We start from the raw sequence: 19564 nt of genomic DNA on the forward strand, positions 1-19564 counted from the left end.
GGCTGTCTTGAAAGCCAGAGAGTGGGTAGGCCACCCTAATGTCAGTCGCCCTGAGAGCCAGATGGTGGGTAGGCCATTCTGAGCACTGTTGCCCTGAGAAGGTTGTAATTGGGACGGAAGGTGTGTAGGGGCGGGCGGCCTTAGAGTGGCCAGAAGGCGGGAGGGCTGGGGACTTGCTGGGTCTGTATTGCCTGCATTATTTTTATGAAACAGAATTGTCTTATGTACAAATGTCATTCTTGCTGTCTTTTCCTATTTGAAACTGGGATTTGGGGTTTGTCCTCCTTTTCCTGTAAAGTGGTTGAACGGTAGTGTTTGGGGCCTGTCTTTGCAGCTCCTCTCCCTTGTAAAATTGCTGTCTCTTATGTACAGCTGTAAATGTTAATTGTCTTTTTTTTAGTAAATTGTTTTGAATTTTCTTTAAGAAACAGGAATGTCAGAGATTCTGAGAGAACTGGATCACTGTCAAGGACCCTTCCTTGTTTGTTTCAGAGGAGGGGACTGACTGTGCTGGCTGGTGTTAGTTAGTATGTCCCAAGTTAACAGTAACAATCAGGAAAGCCCTGGCTGACTGATATAAACAGGAGATTCAGAGGTCTTCTCAGTTTAAGGGACTGACTCTGTGCTGGCTGGGCCACAGACAGTGTGTTACTGTTACAGTTGGTTTCTGTTTTTTGGGGTGGGGAAACCTGATTCCTGAACTGGCTGAATTATTTAGCCAGTTTGTTAACTGGCACTCCTTTAGTGAGGACTGATATCTAAACTCCTGATGCACACAGTGTGTTTCAGGTGTGACTTGGTTCCCATGAGGGGAATGTTGTTTCATTGGCTGGTTACAGCCTGTGTTACTCTTTTTTTTTCTCTTTACTTTTGAGAAAAGGACAAAAGTAATGTGGATTTTACAGTCAGGCTTAGCCCTTGGACTCTAGTTTTCTTTTTTTTTGTATGTGCCTTCACTCTTTTTGGTGTTTTGGACTGAGCCCTTGTGGAAGACCTACATTTTACCGGAGGAGCTGTTCCTGTCAGGATGCCTAGCCCTGGGACTGGGCCTCTGAAGATTGAACACCTGCGTGTGTGCTGGGAGGAGAGCACTTGCTGTATCCTGGAGTTTGGGAGAAGACCTTGCTTCAGGAGTGGACCAAAACCCCTGTGAGTAAACTGCACCTTTAAAATGTACTGTGTTCCAGTGAGTGGCCCTGGCTCTCCAAGGATGTGCCAGGGTCTCCATGGAGACTGAACACCTGTGGGGTGTGCATTTGCTGCCTTTGGGAGTGATTCTGCAGTTTGGAGTGGACGCCACTTCTGACAATTCATGTTGTAAATTGGAGTGGACTCTATTCCTGAGAATGGACTCTATATATTTTTGAAGACTCTATCTAGACTCTGTACCAGAAAGGACTCTGTTTGTTGATGACTAACTCTATCATGTTTCTTGTTAAGCTTATCACCTGCACTGTCTTGTGTCCCTGTGTCTGGCAGGTCTTACTGAGCTGGGAGGCTCATGCGTCATCCTGAATGCTGTCACCCCAAGAGCCGGAGGGTGGGTAGGCCATCCTGTGAACCTGAAGGTTAGTAGGCTGTCCTGAAAGCCAGTGTGGGTAGGCCACCCCGATGCTAGTTGCCCCGAGAGCCAGATGGTGGGTAGGCTGTTCTGAGCGCTGTCGTCCTGAGAAGGCGTGATCGGGATGGGCTGTCCTAGAGGTGGTCGGAAGGTGTCAGTAGCAGAGAGCCAGAAGGCGTGTAGGGGAAGGCTGAGATCCAGAAGGTTTGTGGGCTGCCCTGCACGCTGTCGTCCCTGGGGAAGGGGACGGGCTGACCTAGAGTCCACTAGCTGGATGGCGCATTGGAGTGGGTGAGAGCCCAATGGTACGTAGAGGCAGACTGAGAGCCAGAAGACAGTTAGTCATCCTCAGTGCTGTCACCCTGGGCGGGTACTGGGGTGGGCTGTCCTAGAGGTGATCGAAAGGTGTGTCAGGGTGGACAGAGAACGGGAAGGTGCATGGGGTGGACCAAGAGCCGGAAGGTGCGTAGGGGCGGGCTGCCTTCGTGTCCGGAAGGCGGGAGGGACGGGGCTTGCTGGGTCTGTATTGTCTGCACTGTTTTTTATGTAATTAGATTGTCTTTTATGTACAAATGTCATTGCTGTTTTGTCGTGCTTGAAACTGGATTTGGGGTTTGTCCTCCTTTCCCTGTAAAATGGTTGAACGGTAGGGTTTGGGGCCTGGTTTTGCTGCTCCTTTTCCTTGTAAAACTGCTTGTTTCTTTGTAAACCTGTTTTGTAATTGTTAATAAAATTAAAAGAAACAGAAGTGTCAGAGGTTCTGAGAGAGCTGGATCACTGTCAAGAACTCTCCCTTGTTTGTGTCAGAGGAGGGGACTGACTGTGCTGGCTGGTGTTAGTCAGTATGTTACTGTTAGTTTCTGCTTCCCTTTTTTGGGGTGGGGAAACCTGATTCCTGAACTGGCTAAATTATTTAGCCAGTTTAAGTGGCATTCCTTTAGTGAACACTGATTTCTAAATTGCCTGATGCACACAATGTGTTTCAGATGTGACTCAGTTTTCATTAGGGGATTGTTGTTTCACAGGCTGGTCACAGCCTGTGTGTTACTCTGTCCTTTTTCGCAAAAGGAAAAGAAAAATGTTGAATTTTGTGGCAGGGCTTAGCCCTTGGCCTTTTTTTTTGTGTATGTCTTCACTGTTTTTTGGTGTTTTGGACTGAGCCCTTCTGAGAAATTACAACCTGCCAGATGAGCTGTTCCAGTGGGGAGGCCTAGCCCTGTGACTGGGCCTCTGAAGATTGAGCACCTGTGTGTGCTGGGAGGTGAACACTTGCTGTATCCTGGAGTTTAGAAGACCTTTTTTTTTCCTTCAGGAGTGGACCAAACTCCTATGAGTTAACTGCACCTTTTACAAAATACAATGTACCTGTGAGTGGGCCTGGTTCTCCAAGGATGGGCCAGGGCTCTATGGAGACTGAACACCTGTGTGCTGTGCATTTGCTGCCTTCAGGAGTGGACACTGCCCTTGGTTGTGGACTCCATTTCTGGCAATGCACCTTGTAAACTGGAGTGGACTGTGTTCCTGGGAATGGACTCTACACCTTTACCATAAAAGTTTATGGACTCCATGTAACAGAAAGGACTCTTTGTTTGTTCACAATTAACTTTATCATGTTTCTTGGGCTTATCACCTGCACTGTCTTGTGTGTCCCTGTCAAGAAGGCCTTACTGTGAGCTGGGATGCTCATGGATCGTTCTGAAAGCTGTCAACCCGTGACTGGAGGATGGGTAGGCCATCCCTTTGAACCTGCAGATTGGTAGGCTGCCCTGAGAGCCAGAGGGTGAATAGGCTGCCCTGAGAGCCAGAAGGTGCATACGGGCAGACTGAGTTCCGGAAGGCTTGTGGCTGCCCTGTGCGCTGTCATCCTGCCTTCAGACCTTGCAGCAATACCTTTACGTTGAGCCTCCTCCTTGGTGGTGCACCCTGGCAATGTATTTTTTCTGCCAGGTGCATAACCTTAACTGCGACATGCAGCTCCTGGTCGTTGGCCATGACAATTTAGAGGTCACCCTCAGGACGCTGCCTGTCTTTTACCAGGACCTGTTCACTGTCTGGAATGTCTGCATCACGTCGTGCCTACTGTTCGGCAGGAGTAGCAGCTGTCATCGGGGAACCGTTGCTCAGGAACCCGCACCTCCGCACTTGTGGGTTCGAGTGGCTGTTAGAGGGGAGGGCTGTGGCGGCGAGGGCGATCAGGGTCGGGGATGTGCTGGGGCCCTGGGCTGGATGCTGCCGCAGGGCATAGTGAGCAGGGAAGTGGTAGATGTCTGGTACCTGGCCCCTGCCATCTGACGCCTTAAACTGGTGGTGCTCAGCCCCGGCGTAGTGCACCAGTTGGAGGATGCTCCGGTGTGCGGTGGAATCCCATCTGCGCTCACCCAACCTGGATGGAATTTCCAGAATTTTTGTCCCTCCTTTAAGGATATGAAAAGGCAGGCCCTGTATCGACTGCTGCTGCACATCGTCCACCTCTTCTCCCTCATCTACCGCCCGGGCAAGCTTCAGCGTGCCCATTTGCCACTGTGTGGCAGCGATTCCCCAGTGGAGGGCTCTTGACGTGGGAGTCCTTCCCCCTTTCTCTCAGGGGTCTGGGGTGGAGGGCACTGCATGCAGCGGTCCCCTGCAATCACAGATTGTGGTGGTTCATAGACTCCCAGCCCACTGCTTGTTCTGTGGTGCGGTGGAGCCTGTGGCCCATGTATGGGGTGTGGGTATTTGCATTCCCTTTTTGATTTTCTTTAACTTCCTTCTCTGCTTTTGGTTGTACTTCAGGAGCAACCTGGTCCTGATCTTTGGGCACCCAGTACGGAGGGGGGAGGGCAGATCTAAAGATCGCCTTGTGGGTCTGCTCCTGGGCCTGTCCAAACTGGCCATAGACAGGTCCAGGCAGTGGCCTGTGGCGGGGGTCGTTAGGGCTGCCTGCCTACCCCTCTTCTGCGGTTGCGTTAGCGCCTGGGTGTCCCTTGAGAAGGAGCACGTGGTGTCCACCAACACCCTGGAGTTGTTCAGGGAGAGGTGGGCACTGCAGGGAGTGGAGTGTATTATGTCCCTGTCCAATTCTATTTTGATTTAATCCCTTTGATATGATGGGTACTCCACCAGCACTACCGCAAGTAGGTGGTAGTATTGGGGTAATTTAACAAAAGAACCTGGTTCTGAGGGAGCTAGATCCCTGCTATCCTCAGGTAAATACAGAGAAGGTAAAACCACATAATGTGGGTCCTGTACGTTATTACCTGTGAATATGATAGAGACCAGGGGAGGGGTTAATAGAAAAAGGGGTGGAGAGAACTGGCCTGTATTTTCTCAATGTGGATGATGGAGGGCCATTCTTCTCTGATTGTAATCATAACAATGCAGAAAGGGGCCGTTCAGGCCATCGAGTCTGTACCAACCCATCGAAGAGCATGCCACCCAGACCCAGAACTAGCCCCTACCCTATTCCCTTATCTCTGGTTTTACCTTGGTTCCACCTAACCTGCACATCCCTGGACATTACAGACAATTTAGCATAGCCAGTTCCCCCCAACCTGCACATCTTTGGACTTTGGGCGGAAACCAAAGCACCCAGTGGAAATCCATATAAACGTGGGGAGAATATGCAAACTCCACACAGTTACTGAAGGCTGGAATCAAACCTGGGTCCCTTCTATTGTGAGGCAGCAGTGCTGACCACTGTGTCACCATGGCACCCAACATTCCTGTAAATATAAGTGGTGTCCTACCTATTGGAGCCATTATAGGTCAAGGAAGTTCAACCCATAGCAAGTGAAGCCACTCACTTGCAATGTGATGGTAACATACTCCCAACCAATGCATTCTCATTCTAGCTGTCATACTGCAAGCTGAATAGATTAGTTAGACCAAAGTATATCAAGCATAACCAAAACCTTTGGGTTTCTCACAGCTTCTTTGCTGGTTTGTTGCGATGAAGGAAGAGATTACCATTAGCTTACAGTCCATCCGAGTGGTGAACCTGAGCCCAATATTAATCAGACCCATGTGACTGCTAGGGCCTCCTTCTTAATGACAACATGGCGCTGTTTTTGCATTTTATTAGCACCCTGGAAACATAGTAGACCGGCCAACAGTAAGTATCCTGCTAGATTTGAAATAAAACAGGGAACTGCGGACGCTAGAAATCAGAAACAAAAACAGGGGTTAATGTTATGGTCCAATGACCCTTCTTCAGAACCCCTCAAATGAAGAGTTATTGGCCCCAAAATGCTAACTCTGATTTCTCTCCTCAAATACTGCTGAGATCTTGAAGCAATTTTTGTTTTTTCTTTCTTCTCGGCAAATCAGGAAGCATCAGCTGCACCAATAATGGGCAGTTTGAGAAAATGTGGTCATTACTTGATTGTATCAAAGGCTCTTTGTTTGTAAGTACGCTAATACCAAGGTGAGCTTTGGGCATACTATATTTGTTTTAGGAACATTAATTATGTACTTTGAGATTGTCAATGAGAATGTCATCATTTGACAGAGGATAGTCTCAAGGACAACTAAGATCATGCCATCAAGCTTTGGAAGCTTTTGGGTGCTTAGACGATAGCAAATAGAAGATGATTGAAACAGTACCTTCTGAAGGTAGTGAGAAACATCGTTCAGCATTCAGGTTCCTTCCAGAGGTAACTGCTAAAAGCTACTGTTGACATCTAATTGTGTCATAGCTAAGGTCCCATTGAGCTTCAGCAAACTCTTATCAACAGATGCCCATGGCCATTCTTTATTTACCACCTTATTCAATGGTGTAAGGTCAACATAAATATGCAAAGAACTGTTAGGCTTAGGTACAATCCTGATAATAGTAATTGATTGGTCCAAATGAGCTGTTTTCACCCTATGTATCCTGTGTAATTCTGTATTCACCAGGGTGGCTGACAGAAGATATTACAGTGTTGTGATAACTCCAGCAAAATGTAACCATCCAGCACATCTTCCCCTCGCCTCCCCCAATATGCATTTTGCAGGGATCGCTCCCTCTGGGACACCCTAGTCCGTTCCTCAACCATCAACACCACCAACACTGCCCTTCCCTTCCTACAGCACCTTCCTGTGTAACTGCAGAAGGTGCAACACGCCGTTGTTCTGCCATTCTCACATTCCGATAATTTAATCTGAACTACCAACATCCTTTCTCCCCCAGCTCTCCAACCTCACCCCACCCTCAACTTTTTGCATAAATGCTACCCTCTCCATGCTTCACTTCAGCTCTGAAGAGTAATCTAGACTCGAAATATTAGCTTGCTCTCCATGGTTGCTGCCTGACCCGCAGTGCTGTCCAGCATTTTTTGTTTTCATTAGTGTGGTTGTTCATCACCACAATGGAAATATTTAACAATGAAGAGAATGCAACTTGTCTCTTCCCACTCGGCTCATTGAAGGTTAGTCTGGGTTCTATGTCTTATCCTTGGTACACTGGCAGCCAATAACAATCATTTTGAAAGGAATCAATGCTTGTTGCAGAGTTCTGACTACCTTTGTCAAACTTTTCTCTGCTTGTGCCAGTATTATGCTTCAAACAACCACAACCATTTTCCTTTGTGCTAGGTATTACTCCACCCAGCTGAGAGTTTTTCTAATTAACTTCAGTTTTGCTAGGGCTTATCAATGTCCTGCTCAGTTAAATGCTACCTTGATTTTAAAGACAGTAACTTTCACCTCACCTCTTGAGTTTGGATCTTGTATCCGTGTTTCGTCTAAGATTGTAATGAAGTCAAAAGCTGATTGGCCCTGGCAGAATCAAACTAAGCATCATTATTGCTTGGAATTTATAGGCTTGAGTCTCATGTCGGTGATAGGGAAATTATTGGAAAAGATTCTCAGGGACAAGATCTATATGCATTTCAAAACAAATGAACTTATTAGCAACAGACAGCATGGTTCTGTATGGGGAAGGTCATGCCTCACTAACTTGATCAAGTTTTTTGAAGAAGTGACCAAGACAATTGATGAGGGAAATGTGGTTGATATTATCGACATGGACTTCAGTAAAGCCTTTGACAGGGCCCCTCACAGCAAGCCTGCACAAAAGTTAAAGTTCAGATGGTATCGGGGTGAGCTGGCAAGATGCATACAGAACTGACTTCGTCATAGGAGACAGAGGGTAGGGATGGAGCGTTGTGACTAGTGGTGTTCCACAGGGATCAGTGCTGGGATCTCTGCTGATTGATCTACGTAAATAAAATGGAGGGAAACATAGCTGTTCAACTTAGCGAGTTTGGGGTGATACAAAGGTTGCAGATAGTGAGGAGGATTGTCAGGATACAGCAGGATATGGATCAGTTGGAGGTTTGGGCAGAAAAATGCAAATGGAGATTAATCTGGTGATATGAGGTGATGCGTTTTGGACAGTCAGGTATAGGTGGAAATTACACGATAAATGGCAGAATCCTTTGGCATATTGATATGCAGGGATGCATGAATAGGAAGGGAATAGAGGTCTATAGATCCTGTAAGAGAAGACAGTTTTAGTATGGAAGGGCAAAAAGTGTCAGCGCAGCCTTGGAGGGCAGAAGGGCTGTTCCCATGCTATATTGTTCTTTGTTCTTTGTTCTTCTTTGCAAGTGCTGCTTGATGACATTCCATCACATTGCTGATCATAGAGATCAGATTGAAGGGGCGATAATTTGCTTGTTCAATGTGCTATTTCCTTGATGGATGGGATATATCTGGACAATTTTCCACTTGGGTGGATTCCAGTTTTCTAACTATATGGAACAGCTAGGCTAGGGCTGCAGCTAGTTCTGGAATATGAGTACCAAGTATTATTGTTCTGTATGGTAAGTATCTGACCTGATCCCTGTCAGGTTTCTTAGCCAGCTCAAAACAGCCCATGGGTAGCAGCCACACGCACCCTGTGTCTACAGGCACTGACATTGGACATGTGCTTCTTGGCACCTTGCTGATCCAATTTGGAACATAGGAACACTGCAATCAAAGTAGGCCATGCAACCGCTCCGCATGACCAGGCTGCTTTTTGCGGAGGCTCCAGCAACTGACATTGAAGTGTAGCTGGAGAACACGCCCAGGAACAGGTACCAGCTCATGAATTGGTCACTTGCTCTCCTAACTCACATGCAGTTAGCACTTACCTGGATGCTCACAGCATCCCTGACTTTTTTTTTTAGATTCCTTGTGTGGAAACAGGCCCTTCAGCCCAAGTAGTTCACACCGACCCTCCGGAGAGTAACCCGCCCAGAGCCATTTCCCCTCTGACTAATGCATCTAGCACTATGGGCAATTTAGCAAAGGCCAATTCACTTAACCTGCACATCTTTGGACTGTGGGAGGAAACCGGAGCAAACTCACACAGACCTGGGGAGAATGTGCAAACTCCACACAGGCAGCCACCCGAGGCTGTAATCAAACCTGGGATCCTGGTGCTGAGGGGCAGCAATGCTAACTGCTGAGCTATCGTGCCTCCCTTGCCTTATCTCTTAGTTATTTACCACTCAGCCAGACTTAAAGCTTCACAGTACTCTTGTCTAGACTTGTTGCTTAGCATAAGCTTGTCATGGTTGCCATTGCTCAGAGGGGTGAATAGGTTGCTGTGAGGCACCGTGCTTTGACTGTCTTGATACCTGTAGCATATGCCAGCAGTCTACATGAGTAGGCCCGTGCTTTAGGCCATGTCTCAATGTCGAAGGGGAGTAGTCCTCAGTCAGCTAAAGGGGAGCCACTATGAGTGAATCGGGTACCAGTGCAGCTCATCGATGCAAGGTTTGCGATCACTCCAAGGTCCTGGGCACAGTCAGATGGATGTTTGGTACAGTCGGGGTTGGGAGTATATCTCAGTACAGTCTGAAAATTAGGCCACGTTCAGTCTTGTAACTTCAGTGTAAACAGTCAGGGAATTCGCAGATCATCAGTCCGGGACTCTCACAGAGCGGTCATAGTCTGGTCAGTCATCTTTCAGGACTCAGTCCCAGTTGGTCAGGAGGGGTTTGGAGTACAGTCAGTCTTTGGTCAGGGGGGGCGGTGTAGGTCGGCAGATTGAATGAGAGACATTGTTGCGTAGGGAGGTGGCAACCTTAGCACTGGCACTGGAGACAGCAATAGAGGGGTGAGGGACAATCAGGGGGCAAATTCGATATATAAGTTGAGGGCAAGCCTGTAGTGAATGGGAGGACATGCTGTTCAGTGGGAAAAGGTCAGTGAGGGGGGTGTGGGTGGTGTCCAGGTGTCTGTAACCCTGTTGCCTGGACAAGAGTGTGCAGAAGAATTCTGTGCATCACCAAACTGTAGTGATGGTGCTCAGGGTATAGGGATGAGATTTGGAGTTGTGATTTGGGGTAGTGATGGGGAACGTGTTGGGATCGGTAGCAATAAGCACCGTCGCCTCTTCCCTGCCACACCCACCCTTCTCCAGGGAATGCTGGATAGAAAGACATGTGGAGGCTCAGAGTGGGGGAAGGGGCTGGGAACATGCTGACCAAGCAGGGCCTGGGACACATGGTATCCCCAGAGAGCTGCATGACTTTCCACAATCTGTCATTTGCTAAAATGTGTCCTACAAATGGAAAATGGATGTCAGCACAAATAAAGTGCAAGGATTCAGTATCAGTTTGTGGCCAAAAATGCAATCATACATCATAAATGTGAAATGTATTCAGAGTACAAATGCTGGTCACAAGCAATGTTGACCATGTCATTAGTTCTTGCAAATTGACAATAAACATCTCTGAGGCAGGAGTGACCTCAAAACAAGCACTTCCTGGACACAATCCTCAACTATAATGCAAAACCTCCCGAGGTGCACAGGCGTACGGAACTGATATCTGTCTGCCTGAACTGATGCACTGCCTGCCGGAACTGATGTACTGTCTGCTTTAACTGATACCCTGTCCTCCTGATGGATACCCTGTCTGCCTGAACTGATGTCCAGCCTGCCTGAATTGACACACTGCCTGCCTGAACTGTAAGCATAATGTAAGACTCCCTTGTCTATACAGATGCCTTCCATGGGTGAGGTGAGTTGGCAGGAAAGCGCTCAGTACTCAGGGACCACTCACACCCTCCCATCTCTTTGTTACATGTCACAGGCTCCATTCATCATAATAATGTCTGACATTAAACTACTGAGATAAGTCATTGCACAGAACCTTTTTTTATGGTGCAGAAGGAGACTATTCAGCCATTCATACCCATGTTGGTTCTCTTAATGAGTCTGCCTCTATTATCTAGTGCCAATTCCTGCCTTCTCCCCATATCTCTGTATAGCAATATTAACCAAAAAAAAATCCAATGTCCTTTGAATGCCTCAATTGAGCCTGCCTCCACCACATTTCTAGGCAGTGCATTCCACACCCTAACAACTCGCTGTGTGGAAAAAGTTTTCTCTCACATCACTCTTGCTTTGTTGTGCATCACTTTAAGTCTATTCTTGAAGACTCTGATTCTCCTTGTCTGGGTGTCCCATGCCCCACTATTTGAAGGAGTAGTTTAAGCCATTATTTGAAAGTGATGTGAATGCCAACTGCTCACATTCACAAGGTTCTGTTCTGTTTGCCCCCATATAGCCTCTTTGCTAACATGTCTGATGGAGCCAGCAACACAATGTATTATTGTTGTTGTAGCTGTGATGCAATGATGGTACAGAGACATGGAAGAAAAATAGATGTACGAGCAAGTCTAGGACCAGGAGGAATCTCCAGCAGAAGCCAAACAACATCCATATGAAGAGATCATGGCTGAAGGCCTTTTGTGATATGTATGAGGTTCAGAAGAGCCCAAATCCTGCATCTTCGATGCCAGTTTTTCTGGATGATCAATGCACATTGTTAATCAAGACTGAGGATGTACTGAGACGTTGTCATAGACCTATCGCAGTGACAGTTGCACCTTCAACATTAACGAATGGGTGGTCATCCTATTACAATGGGTTGTCAAGGTGACAGCTATGTTGAACTTCTGTGTGTCTGGCTTCTTCCAAAGAGCCACTAGAGACAAGTTTGTGGTCTCTCAATCATCCAACCACAAAAGCATCAAGATAGTAACTGAAAGTTGCGTGAGATCACATCAAATCATCTCATTTCCCCATGAAGAGGACAGTGCTGCAATCCCAGCAGTAGGCTTTGCCAGTATCATTGGCCCCTCTCAGGTGAAAGGTGCTACGGCCAGTACACGCAATGCACGGAGTTGGCCATTTCGGAACATGGCTGAGTTCAACGATCGAAAAGGCTTCAACGTACAAATGATCTCCGTTCCACTTTTGACATAAATATAGGTCTGCTAATTTAACATCAGTCATTAGGAGATTGTTAGAGTATTTCAAAAGAATGTAACAGTAGAGCATTTAGAAACACATACTGTAATCAAGCTAATTCAGCATGGCTTCATCAAGGGAAAATCGTGCTTGATATATTTGTTTGAATTCTTTGCAGAGATAACAATCAGGGTTAATAAAGGAAACCAGGAGATGTAATAAATTTGGATTCCCAAAGGAATTCAGTAAGATACTACACATAAGGCTACTTGAGAACCTAAGAACCCATCGTTTTAAGACCAATATATTAACAAGGCTAGAGCATTGGTTAACTAATAGGAGATATAGAGTTGGGATAAAGGGAACATTTTCAGTAGAGTAGAGTAGAGTAGCATTTATTTGTCATTTCGACTGTATACAACTGATACAGTAAAAATGAGACAGTGTTCCCCTAGGACCAAGGGTGCTACATGGACAGCACAAACTTCACAATCATACACTGCATAAAGTGCATAAGAACTACAAAACATGCAAGTTACAGTGTAATGGAAGAATGATAAATATTAGACATTGTTCGAGCAGTAATTTGAAGTTGTGCAAAGAATTTGAGATGGGAAAGAGTCCGATCATACAGTGTGAAGGAGTCTGTGGCATGGGGGAAGAAACTGTTGCACAGTCTGGCTGTGAGAGACTAAATGTTCCAGTAGCTTCTGCCAGATGGCAGGAGGGAGAAGAAGGGGTGTGTGGGGTCTTTCACAATGCTGTTAGCCTTTCAGATGCCGCATGTGTTGTAAATGTCTGAAATGGAGGGAAGAGAGACCTTGATGATCTTTTCAGCTGTTCTCACTATCCGTTGTAAGGTCTTACAATCTGAGAAGGTGCAATTCTTGAACCAGGCAGTGATGCAGCAGCTCAGGGTACTTTCTGTGAACCTGTTGAAGAATGTGGTGAGGATGGGAGGTGGGCTTTCCTCGACCTACGCAGAAAGTAGAGATGCTGCTGGCCTTTCTTGGGTATTGAGGGTCCAGGTGAGATTCTCCACCAGGCAGATGCCAAGAAATTTGATGCTCTTCAAGATCTCCGTCGGGGGACCGTCGATGTCCAGCAGAGAGTGGTCACTGTGCCCTCCTGAATTCAGCAACCAACTCTTTCATTTTGTTGACTTTCAGAGACAGGTTGTTGGCCCTGTACCAGTCCATTAGCTGCTGCAGCTCCTCTCTGCATGCTGACCCGTCATCCCTGCTGTCGAGACCCAGTACAGACATGTCATCAGCAAACTTGATGATGTGATTCGACCTGTGCATCGCTGCACAGTCATGTGTCAGCAGGGTGAACAGCAGTGGACTGACCACACAGCCAAGGCGGCTGGGGGGGGGGGGGGGGAACAGGGCACATGCTCAGTGTGATGGTGTTGGAGATGCTGTTCCCAATCCAGACTGACTGAGGTCCTCCAGTCAGGAGATCCAGGATTCAGTTACAAAGGGAGGTATTTAGGCCCAACAGACTCAGCTTTCCAATCAGCTGCTGAGGAATGATAGACTGCAGTTCTGCATTTAACACTATGAACAGTAATCTGACTTAGGTGTCCTTCTCCAAGTGGGTGAGAGCCAGATGGAGAGTGTGTGCATGCTTTGCCTGTTTGATGGCATGGGTCAGGTTGGTCCTTGCTGTTGTTAGGGCTGCCTTGTGACCTGCTTTGGAAGTGGAAGCATGGGCCCTCAGCGCACACAACATTGCAGTCATTCACAGCTTCTGGTTGGGACGAGAAGTGATGGTCTTGGACACAGTAATGTCGTCAATACACTTGCTAATGTAGCAAATCACTGACACTGTGTACTCCTTTAAGTTGATGGAATGGCCATCGGTTGCTGCCTCCCTGAATATGCGCCAGTCAGTGCACTCAAAACAGTCTTGAAGAGCAGAAATGGCTCCTGCCAGCCTTCAGAACCGGTTTGACCTATCTGATGAGCAGTCTATATGCTGGGTTTAGCATAACAGAGATGTGGTCTGAGGAGCTGAGTTGGGGCCAGGGCTCTGTCCTGTATGTATTGGGGATGTTTGTGTAAACCAGATCCAGCATGTTCTCCCCTCTCATTGCAAAGTCCACATGCTGATGGAATTTAGGGAGCACAGTCTTGAGACTCACATGGTTGAAATCTCCAGTAACAATAAACAGTCCATCAGGGTGTGTGTTCTGCAATTCACTAATAGCCCCATACAGTTCACAGTGTGCCTCCTTAGCATTAGCACTGGGAGGACTAAACACCCCGACTATAAGGACAACGGTGAACTCCTGTGTCAAATAAAATGGTCTGCATCTAACAGTCACAAGCTCCACCAGTGATGAGCAATAACTGGAGACGAGCACGGAGTCTTTGCATCATTTCGTGTTGATATAGACACACAGACCCCCACCTCGAGCCTTACTGCACAGAGCTGCATTTCTGTTGCCGTTAAACAAGGCGAGCCTATCTAGCTGGATGGTGGTGTCTGGAACTCTGTCACTAAGCCATGTTTCCGTGAAAACAAGGACGCAGCAGTCTCTGAACTCACACTGAGACACCAGCTGCAGTTGGTTGCAGTCAAATATGGCAACCTGTAACTAGTGGAGTGCCACAGCTATCAGTACTGGGGGTCACAATTATTCACAATTTATATTATTGTCTTGAATGACAAAAGTGAATGTATTACTGTTAAGTTTGTGAATGACCCAAAATTATGTGGGAAGATAGATGTTGAGGATAACACGAAGAGTCCACAGAAGAATTTAGACAGACAGGTTAAGTGAGTGGGCAAGAGTTTTGTAGATAGAATATAATTTGGGAAAATGTGAACTTTGGAAGAAGGAATAGAAGAGCTGAATATTATTTAAATGGAGTAAAATTGCAGAAGGCCGCAACACAGAGAGATTTGGGTGTCCTCATGAGTAGCCATCATCCAAGTACAGGATGTGGTGGGGAAGACAAATGGATTTATTTCAAAGGGAATGGAATATAAAAATAGTGATTCTTGCTAACTGTGTTTCTCTCCCTACAGGTACTGCCAGACCTGCTGAGTTTCTCCAGCACTTCTTTATTTCAGATTTCCAGCATCCATAGTATTTTGCTTTTACCTGTGTGTTGTAAGATGAATTGTGACAAAGGATAGGTAAAATGTGGGGTTTGGTGTTTGAACAACCATGTGTAAGTATGTGTAATGATATGCCAGTTGTGTCATCTCAGTGCCATGTGAGCATTTGTTTCTGGCTGCTCTGCCACCATGTGCACAGTGAAGGGCAACTCAGGACTACCAATGCTTGATCAGGGACAAGGGTGGAGTTTCAAGATGGCACTGGTGCCAGGGATGCTGGGATATTCTGGCAGTGGCGAGTACTTCCACCTACAATGAGTAGGAGAATAGGGCTGGCATTGGACTAAAAGGCGCCACTGTGACATGATTGGTAGTTAATAAGGTGAGTTTGGAAAATCGAACGATAAAACTTCCTTGGGCTCATGGACAGAAACCTTTCATGAAACAATGAAAATGACACTTTGCAAAAATATCGTAAAATGCAGCCCATGTATTATCGAATGAATATGACTTTTGGTGATCTCTCTAAATATTTAAGAAGCAATGAGCTATCCCTGTGCCTTACTGGGAATATATCATTCCTGCTCTTAGAGACCCAATCCATGGCTTTCCAATTGTGAATCAAGGCCCTGAGAAATCAGGCAAATAATATCCCTTTGAAGTTCTTCCAGGCTTACTCTTTCAAAATATCACGTGGATTTGGAATTCTATCAGGAAAATAGATATCTGGTAAGGGTCACATGTGAACGAGCTGATTGTAAGTAATTTTCACCTGCAGAACCATGAGTGGATTGGAAAGTGGAAAATGTTCCGACTTTGGACATTGATTCTCATCTCACCTACTAGGGGTTGGTTTGCAATGCGGGATAATACTAACAATGCAAGTTCAATTCCCACACTGGCTGAAGTTACTATGAAGTCTCTCCCTTTGCCTGAGGTCTGGTGACTCTCAGGCTCAACCACCAGTCACCTCTGTCCAATGAGAGAGCAGCCCTATGATACAGAAAGACCAAGGTGACTTCATCTTCACTACAAGGATAGAATGCAGATGCTGCACAATAAAGTGTTCTCTTCTGTATTCTAGCAAGACTCCTTTGTACCAATATCCAGGCTGCACCTCTACAGCACCAGTTTGGAATTTTTAATGCTTCCATCCACCCATTCTGTGCTCTATCTGAATGTGTTTGCTAAATTGAAAAATGGCAAGTAACATTTGCATCACACAACTGCCAGGCAATGACCATCTCCAATAAGAGACAGGATATGGCGCTAATATACCTCAATTACATTATCTCCCATTATCAATATCCTAAGATTACTGTTGGCCAGAAACCGAATTGGACTCACTGTATGAATCTAGTGGCAACAAGAACAGGTCAGAGGCTAGGAATACTGGAGTGACTTACTCACCTCCTGACTCCCTAAAGCTAGTCCACTATCTACAAGTCAGGAGTTTGATGGAATATTCCCCATGTGTATGAAGGCAGCTCTAATATAGTCAAGGAGCTTGATACCATCCAGGATAAAAGAGCCTGCTTAATTTGAACCACATCAAGAAACATCCCTTTCCTTCACCACTGATGCTCCACAACAGCAGTGTGCTTTATCTACAGGATGCACTGCAGAAATTTTTCCCAAGATCCTTAGACAGTAGCTTCCATGACCACTTCCATCCTGAAGGACTAGAGTGGCAAATAGTTAGAAGCACCACCAATTGCAAGTTCCCCTCCAACAACTCACCATCCTGACTTGGAAATATATCACCTTTTCTTCACTCTCACTGGATCAAAATCCTGGAATTCTCTCCCTAAGACCATTGTGGGTGTCCGTACAGCACATGGGCTGCAGCAGTTCCAGAGGGTAGCTCACCTGTTCAAGAGAGCATATTCACAGGGGCAACTATAGATAGGCAAAAAATGCTGGTTCAGCCAAAGACACCCACATCTCATGAGTGAATAAAAAAGAAATTCAGGCTGGAAGTTAGCACAGGGGCTAGCAATCAAAAAAGAGGGTACTACAAGCTTCCTCTGTTCTGACTCTATCATTCCCAAACCTGACAATCTTTGGGAGAATGAGGTTACTCACATCATGCACATGGGCAGTAGCTGTGGAGAGTAGTGCAAAGCTGAACAATTTGAAACCACTTGGAATAAAGTGGACCATTGAAGACATTTTATGTGCTTTAAAAAAGTGGAACTTTTGAGGAAATATGTATGATGCACCAATGAAATTTTACTAATACTTTACCTCAAATTCTAACTCTCCAGTTGCTCAGACCAATTTGAAAATGCAGATTATTCCTTCTATTTTAACCATGCAATTTCTGATGAGTTTAATTATTAATTAAAGGGATTGATAATGTGCCTTTACTTAGCATAACATTTTGATAATGTGTGGGTTTTTGGTTACTTTTTGTACTTTATGAATCTACTCTCAATCTAGACTCATTAGGATAGTAATGCCTCATTTTAGTATGAAATTGCTCTTTTTTTTAAATGGAGATAAGACTTTCCCAAACTAATTTCTGGTTATCCTGTTAATTTACTGTTGCATTAGTCGTATCATAATGTATTAATTGATATGTATGAGGAGGGTGTTGCAACTTAGCACAAAGCAACCTACTTGCTATTCTAGCCAAATAGGAAATACATTTGCTTAGTGTTACACCTAATTCCCAGTGGGTATGACCAACAGCACCATACTGCTTAGTTTTGGCTCAAACTGAGACAAAGAGGTGGATTTTCATGAAAGAAGGCAAGTTAACTTTCAGATTGAGAAACTGCCTACAATACAAGCCAAGAACTGGTCAGAGATTTCTTCAAGGTGGAAGCCTATTTGGGGAGAGACAGATCTGCCTGCTAAAGTGGAAGGGGTTGGATTGTGACAACGAAAGCAGGATTCCAGCAAATTAGGCCACAATCTGGTCCAACTCGGCAGCCATTGCGTGGTTTATAAAGAAGGAATAATCTGCATTTTCAAATTGGTCTGAGCAGAATTAGAACTTGAGGTAAAGTGGGTAAGTAATAGTATTGGAAAAATTTCACTGAAGCATCATAAATATTTCCTAAAAATTTTCACTTTTTTAAACCACACAAAAACTCTTCAATCAACCATTCTGTTCTAACTGGTTTCAGACTGTTCGGCTTTGCACTATTCTCCACAGCTATTTTTTTAAAATTTGATTTGATTTGATTTATTGTTGTCACATGTACCTAGATACAGTGAAAAGTTTTGTTTTGGGTGCAGTACAGGCAGATCATACCATGCGATGATCATAGGTGAGAGAACAGAGTGTGGAATACAAAGTTATGGCTGCAAACAAGGTGCACAAAAATCAAAATCAACTATAGATTTGAAATTTGAGAGGGCCATTCTGAAGTCTAATAAATGCAGGGAAAAAGCCGTTATTGAACCTGTTGGTACATGTATTTAAGCTTTTGTATTTTCTCCCTGATGGAAGAGGTTATCACCTGGGTGGGAGGGGTCTTTAGATTAGATTCCCTACAGTGTGGAAACAGGTCATTTGGCCCAACAAGTCCACACCGACCCTTGAAAGAGTAACCCACCCAGACGCATTTCCCCCCAGCTAATGCACCTAACACTATGGACTATTTAGCATGGCCAATTCACCTGACCAGCACATCTTTGGATTGTGGGAGGAAAAAAACACACACACACACAGACGGTCACCCAAGGCGGGAATCAAACTCAGGTCCTTGGCACTGTGAGGTAGCAGTGCTAACCACTGAGTCACCGTGCTGCCCCTGAAGATGCAGAAGCAAACTCCCTCCTTTCCTGCCCTCAGCTGTTGTCGGCAGGATGGCTGATGATGGATCTTGATGATGTTGACTGCTTTCTGTGGTAACGAGAAATATAGATGGAGTCAATATATGGAAGGTTGGCTTGTGTGATGGTCTGGGCTGTGTTCACAACTTTCTGCTTCTTCTGAGGAAGAAGAGGCATTATTGTGCCTTCTTGACCATCACTTCAAAGTGTGAGGTCCAGGACAGAATGTTGGTGATCGTCACTCCCAGGAACTTGACACTCTTGACCCTCTCCACCTCAGCTCCACTGATGTAGATAGGGGTGAGCCCTCGTCTTTGCTTCCTGAAGTTGATGATCAACTCCTTAGTTTTGCTGACATTGAGGGAGACCGTGTTATCTTTACACCATATCACCAAGCACTCTATTCCTTTCCTGTATTCTGTCTCATTACTGTTTGATATTTGGCCTAAAATGGTGGTGTGGTCAACAACCTTGTAGATTGGAGTTCAGACAAAATGTAGCCACGCAGTCATAAGTGTACAGAGAAGAAAGTAAAGGGCTGAATGTGCATCCTTGTAGGGTGCTGGTGTTGAGAATTATTGTGGGGGAGGTGTTGTTGCCAATCCTTACTGATTGCTGTCTGTGGGTCAGGAAATCGAGGATCCGGTTGCAGGGGGCAAATCAGAGATCTAGGTCTCGGAGTCTGGAGATTAGACTGGTTGGGATGATAGTGTTGAAGGCAGACCTGTAGTCAATAAGTAGAAGACTGACATAGATATCTTTATTGTCTCTATGTTCCAGGGATAAGTATAGGGCTAGGGAGATGGCATTTGCAGTGGATCTGTTGCATTGGTAAGCAAGTAGCAAGGGATCAAGGCATGCCGGGAGCTGATATGAGCCATAACTAATCTCTTAAAGCACTTCATAATTTTGGAGTTCAGAGCCAGTGGGTGATAGTC

At 45.6% G+C, this 19564-nt stretch overlaps 1 long non-coding RNA gene across 3 annotated transcripts in view; it reads left to right on the forward strand.

Annotated features, from left to right (window-relative positions):
* The first annotated feature begins 238 nt into the window (after positions 1 to 238).
* The window catches only part of LOC148149801 (uncharacterized), a 116115-nt gene continuing 96789 nt past the window's right edge, over positions 239 to 19564 (forward strand). For all 3 annotated transcript variants that reach the window (XR_015757363.1, XR_015757362.1, XR_015757361.1), the window contains exons 1-2: positions 239 to 1149; positions 1480 to 1568. This is a non-coding gene — a long non-coding RNA (uncharacterized LOC148149801). The remainder of the gene's footprint in view (positions 1150 to 1479; positions 1569 to 19564) is intronic.

This window comes from Chiloscyllium plagiosum, unplaced genomic scaffold, assembly GCF_037043375.1.
Source record: "Chiloscyllium plagiosum isolate Xiang-an unplaced genomic scaffold, Cpla_swu_hap1 HiC_scaffold_6, whole genome shotgun sequence".
Taxonomy (NCBI): Eukaryota; Metazoa; Chordata; class Chondrichthyes; order Orectolobiformes; family Hemiscylliidae; genus Chiloscyllium; species Chiloscyllium plagiosum.